Raw genomic sequence first — 5971 nt, forward strand, 5'->3', positions numbered from 1 at the left:
AACAATGTAGTGTGTGCCCACAAGCAAGTTGAAATAATTAATTTAGAGCACTGTACAGCATCTCAAAACAAGTGCTAGCACACATATACACCAAAAKGTTTGACCCATCTGGGGCTTAGAAGGTCCAGAATGTTTTTAGCAAGAGTCACAGRGCAGCAATCATTTTAATTTTCAGTCTTTTCGTACTGATTTAGCACCAGCATTTGTTCAAACACAATATGYATGCATATAGGAAAGGAAAATGCTAAGGAAAACCTCAGAAATTTCAGACTGTGATAGCAGACCTTGCTTGCTTGTGTGTCAGTTATTAAAACAGATTAAAGTAACCCACACAGAGAAAAAAAAACTTGCATTTGCTAATAAAAGTAAATATATAGTTTTGGGGTCCCCAAATTAAAACTGTACACTCCACCATTTCATCACCAGTATACAGATGTCAGGTTGCACTRAAAAATGAAGGACAGAAAAGCCCCATGCTCACCATCAGCCTCATGGAGTCATGAGCCAGGAGAGTAGCCATCCAAGCAAGCTTAGGAAAGGTCCCTTGTCATAATCTGGCTGGTTTGGGCAATATAAGAAGTTTCCAGAAACTTCCTGCCCTGTTCTCTGCCATGGAGGGGCTTTTCTCAGCATATACAATCAAAACATAGAGCAGACATCCCCCCCCCACCCAGCCACCAAACAGCCAAAAAGACTTAAAAGAAAGCGAGCCAGCAAACCCACCGAAGAGTCAGCGGAGAAGAGTCAAAATTCAGAAAGGCTGGGTGGCAAAATTCAGATGCTTTTAGGTGGATGCAAAAAGAAACTCCTGCAGTCTCCCACAGTGCACTGAGGACAAACACAGCATGGGGCAGATGTCACAATGTATGAGATATGCAATTTTATATTAAAATAAGGCTTAAAGCCATCCTGCTTGGGARAAATTCTTCCACAATCAAGGAAGGTGTGAAGGGAATGTGAAATTGCTTGATAAATGGCCCAAGGTATCCACAATCAGTACAAATACAGAATAAGACAGACAATCATACTAGTTACTAAATATCCGTATCTCATTGTGATTTTATGCATGCAGAAAGTTACTGTAATCTTATTAATAGAACTGAAAAACAGCTATTAGCCATGAAAACAGAAAGTGTTTCATAAAATGGTTTATTTAGGTCTGACATTTTTCATTGCTCTTTTGCAGAATGCCCTAAATAATCTTGCACAGCAACTGTAAATAATTGCTGTAAAGATGAATAAAAATGTATCTCTGAATCTGTTCATGTGAGGTAAGCTGCTTCTTTACAAGTTTCTGCAAACCTTGGAGAAATTAAAGATGTAAGTGGATTATTTTATCTCTTTTCTCAAGTGGGTCTGGGATGTAGCCTCATTTTCTCTTCTTACTACTGGTAATGTTGGGAAAAATGTACTAATACAAAAATAAGACATGAAAGGCTTGTGCAGCTTTTCATCTTCCCATTGTGATTTCAAACAGAGGCCCATCCTTTTAATCTTTTTCATGTATATGAACTGAATTTGTAATCTCTTATTCCTAGCAGATAAGATTTGTATATTTTATCTTTATCTCTGCTTTTATTCTGCCATGTAGCCCTGTGCTGAATTTAATCAAACACATCTTACAGTCTRTGTTAGACTGTGGCAGTTACATCAGGACCCGAGCCAACTCAAACTACACTCCCTTCCCCTCTTCAAGCCCTCCCCTCGTCTGTCCCATACCTTTCCCATGGAGAAACAGACGTGTGTGGAAGGTGCATTCAGCCTTGAAACATCCAGTGGGTCACTTCGAAAAGAGATGTTCCTCAGCATTTCCCTTCCCTTCCCTTCCCTTCCCTTCCCTTCCCTTCCCTTCCCTTCCCTTCCCCCTCCCATTCTCAGGCAGTACACCAGCACTGCTTAGATCAAAGTGCACATGGGAAATTGACTAGATTTATTTCTGTATGATATTAAAATTATAGTATAGAGACACTAAATCCTCTGAGAATTTAGCCACCGTCATCCTTGCACTACAGGGTCTGCTGGTGGATTGTCTGCCACCAAAAAATTCCAGCAATATTTAGGTTTCCAGCATTCCAATGCGGTTCTTTTTGTAATGAACAGGACTCCTTTACCCAAACCCATTTGGATAATGCCAGAGTCCTGCTCTTCCCCGACTTGCTTAGCTACACAAATCCTTCGCATGCATAAGCTGGGGTTGTTTACACTGCACCAAAACATTCTCAGTGGAGCTGTCTTTCAAGCCTGATAAAATGCACCCAAGAAAGTAGTGTGTGCTTTGGAGGTGGCCATGGGTATCTCACACAGTGAAATTGTTTAGCATGCACCCTTCTTGACTTCCCAGCAGAATTCCCAAGATTGTTTCAACAGAAAGCTGGATAACTTCTTTTGCCCAGTAAGCACAGGGATGAAATTCTCCTCCCATTCTGTTCTTTRGAATTTATGATCACTGCCTGTCTTWYMATAGCATTGTCTGGCAATCAGTCTTGCCATGACTGTAATTTCATTAACAGTGAATTTGTAAAACTCTTCATTTCTTCACACTTGATGGCTATTGAGAAAAACCTTGGTTCAAGTGTCTCACTCATTATGAGAGCTCACCTTTGTCAGTCTGATGTTCTTTTAGCCTAGTTTTCATGAACTTTCCTTTGCTTTTCRAAAACAAAGGTAAAAAGCAGTCTCTGAGAAACTCCATCTTCTTTTTCCCATAAAAAACTCCTTCAATCCCTCATACACTTTATGCTCTTAACCTAAGGTCTCTCAGACATTGGACTTGCCCAARGTCAGCTCAACCATCTAATGGAGGAGGCATTCAAGGACATGAATAAAGTTTGTCTTGATAAGCAAGCTGCAGTTTGGGTTGTTATGCCAGAAGAGTTAAACCTGGATGCCCAGCTGGAAGCTGGGAACACCAGCATGTAATTTTGGGATCTGGAAATCACTGATCTGCCCCAGCTGCTCATCCCTCCACACAAATCTGCTCAACAACTTGTCTGTGCTCYCAGGTGGACTTAAGGCAGAACTGCTTCCCTGATGTGTGACAGACAGGGTACAAGGGTGAACAGCTTCACCTAACCTACAGGGCTGTTTTTGGGATACACGCCCACATCCTTTGCTGTCTCTCTGTGTGTCCCAGTTCTAGTCTTGGTACCCCCAGCTCACTACATCCTCCCCTGCATTGCCCTGTTGATGGTCAATGACCAGTTGAGAAGACAGAGGAGACATTCTATGAACTCAAAGCCCCCCTGCCACTAAAGACTAAACACGCAAAAGAAGCCATTGAGGGAAAATCTATTCAGTCTCTGTAGCCAAGAACCAAAATTGAAAAAAAAATTACTTGGAATGAACAGAATCTTCTGAAAGTATAGCTTTTAGCTCTACAGAGTCTCTGCCTGAACTGCAATTTTGAGATGTTTCTAATTCTGCCATCCTTAGGCAGATGCTTGCAAGAACACKGAAAGCTTATTTTTTGCATCAATACCATCCCTGTATCAAACTGCTGTTCAGAATGAACAGACTCACTGTGAAAAACACACAGTGGTTTTGATAAAAATGGCATGTGCAAAATGAAAGAAAGCACTGAATTTACCATTAATCCTGATCCATAAGGCAGAGTGTTGGAAACTCATTCATCGGAAGGAACTGAATTCCTGTTTCCCTCTGTGTCCATAATTTTTTCAATAATGGGAGAATTTATCCTCCCAGTTTGAAGCATGCAAAATGTTGTGTAAACACTCATATGGCTACTTGCAGATCATCAAAACAAAGAGGAAAATTAAGATTGTTAGGAAAGGAAATTATGTTTTTAAACTCCTCATTGCATACCATAAACAATGGGAAAATGTATAAAATGCTTTATAAATAGGCTGTTTCCTGCTAAAGTCTTTTTTTTTCCTTTTTGAAGTTCCACAAGCAAACTACCTAAGGAGGAGAATTAAAAACTATTATTCTTATTAAAATAGGAACTCAGTAAGCAAGAAAAAACACAGGTTTCATAGCTGTAAGTTGCATTTTGCTTTCTGGGAACCTCAGTGTACTACCCATATTTTCATYCTTGACAGTCAGTTCATGGAAATATCACAGGAACAAAGTGAAGTGTTCAGCAAAATGGAGTGGTTGCAAAGGGATGGGAAATTCTAAACCCAGTATCCTGCTCTTTTACTTTTGAAGTCTTTAAAGAATAGGAAATCKCTAGCTTCCGCAACTGTTATTAATTTCTTCCATTTTGAAGCTCTGGAAAACTTTTACATAATATRTTTAATTATATTAAAAACATCGTATTAATTGCATTAAAAGCATTCATCTGAGTAGATCAACTGCAACATTCATCTTTGATACAGTAATTTACCTCCAGCTATAAGCCCATTATTTTAAAATCACATGAAGAAGCAAAATCAGGATTTCGCATGTTGATTTATTAAACAATGAATTGTAATTGTTTGTGATGGGGTTGACTTCCAATTAACACTGGGGAGGATGCAGAGGAGAGCCTACGTCTTTATAGGATGGCAATATCAATCTTTTCTGCTCCTGTTTTCTCACAAAGATTCATATTCCTGTCAGTGAAAGGTATTTTAATTAGCATTGAATGAACACTGAAGACTTAGATACTATTTTAGATCACAGAATGCTCTTTAAAATAGCATCTCACTGTGACTGCTCAGTGTTTTTTTAACCTAGAATGTGGTTTATGTTGGTCTACTTTTTTACTTGAGTTGTTCTCAAAATGCATTTCACACCTCCCTATCAGCCACTGGCTTGTGGCAACCAGGTTTTTGCCACCTGAACTGTTTGACTTCAAAGGTTAAGAAAACAAAAAGGCTCCAGAACATAAACGTCTTTATGCAGTAGTACATACCTAGCATACCATTGCCACCAATGCTTCAGGGCTCCAAAATCCTACTGGAAACTTCACACGTGTTTGTCCGCATTTTCCTATAGTTAAAATTAAGAAATACCCCTGCCTGTGCCTGTGAGCAGGGAACACTGCCTTATTGAATATTACTTACTCAATACTGATTTAGCTGACACTGCTGGATAACAATTGTATTCATTTTATACCCTTGYTTGGGGGCTTTACAAATCCACAAAAATATTCAGCTTCTCCCTCATTTTGCTGAACAGCTTGTATTTCGTTTTACAATCAATTTGGTTGCACAACAGGTAAATTTGAATTTTGCCAGCATCACCCTCAGGGTTGCTCCCTTCCAATTAATCCACACAAATATAAATTTAATTCCCCACACAGTACATGGAAGCATCATAAGCTTCCACGTAATCACTGAGAGTTCTTTACAGCTCACCTAAATTTGGGAAGTGTCCAAGACCAGGTTGGGCGGGCATGGAGCAACCTGGCTGAATGGAAGGTGTTCCTGCCCATGGCAGTAGGTGGAACAAGATGAGCTTTAAGGACCTTTCCAACCCAAACCATTCAGGGATTTTATGATTCTRTTAAAATATTTAAAGTTTTCTTTATTTTTTTTGCCTCACCTTGTGTTTGTGTCTTCCAGCCATTCTTTGCTCTTCCTGGATGTGAGGCCGTAAATCCCAAAGGAGCCAAGCAGCAGGAGATTTTTCTGGTTTGTTTGTTACCCTGTAGAACTCAAGCTGGAAAGCTTTGATTCATTTTCACCTCATCTCCATCTCACCTGTGGGCAAGTACAGGTACCCTCTATTTTAACAAATTCCATTTTCCAGGAAAAGAGGTAACAAAAACTGTTYCCTTCCTGGAAGCAACCTGGCCAGGTCCCAGTTTAAACAACCATTCATTCACTGGAAGCCAACGGCCAGGTCTCAGTTCAGCAACATCTGGCTTCCCAAACAGAGAAAACAGAACGAACAACACAGCACAAACAGATGACACATGACTTTGTTAGTGCCTTGAAGTACACAACAGACATTCAGCATTTTTCTCATACTGAACCCACATTCCCTTCCAGGTCACAGCTGGGATGGCAGATGTTCTCCCAGTGTG

Source organism: Malurus melanocephalus, unplaced genomic scaffold, assembly GCF_030028575.1.
Source record: "Malurus melanocephalus ecotype Western Australia unplaced genomic scaffold, MMel_1.1 scaffold_419, whole genome shotgun sequence".
In the NCBI taxonomy this organism is placed as follows: domain Eukaryota; kingdom Metazoa; phylum Chordata; class Aves; order Passeriformes; family Maluridae; genus Malurus; species Malurus melanocephalus.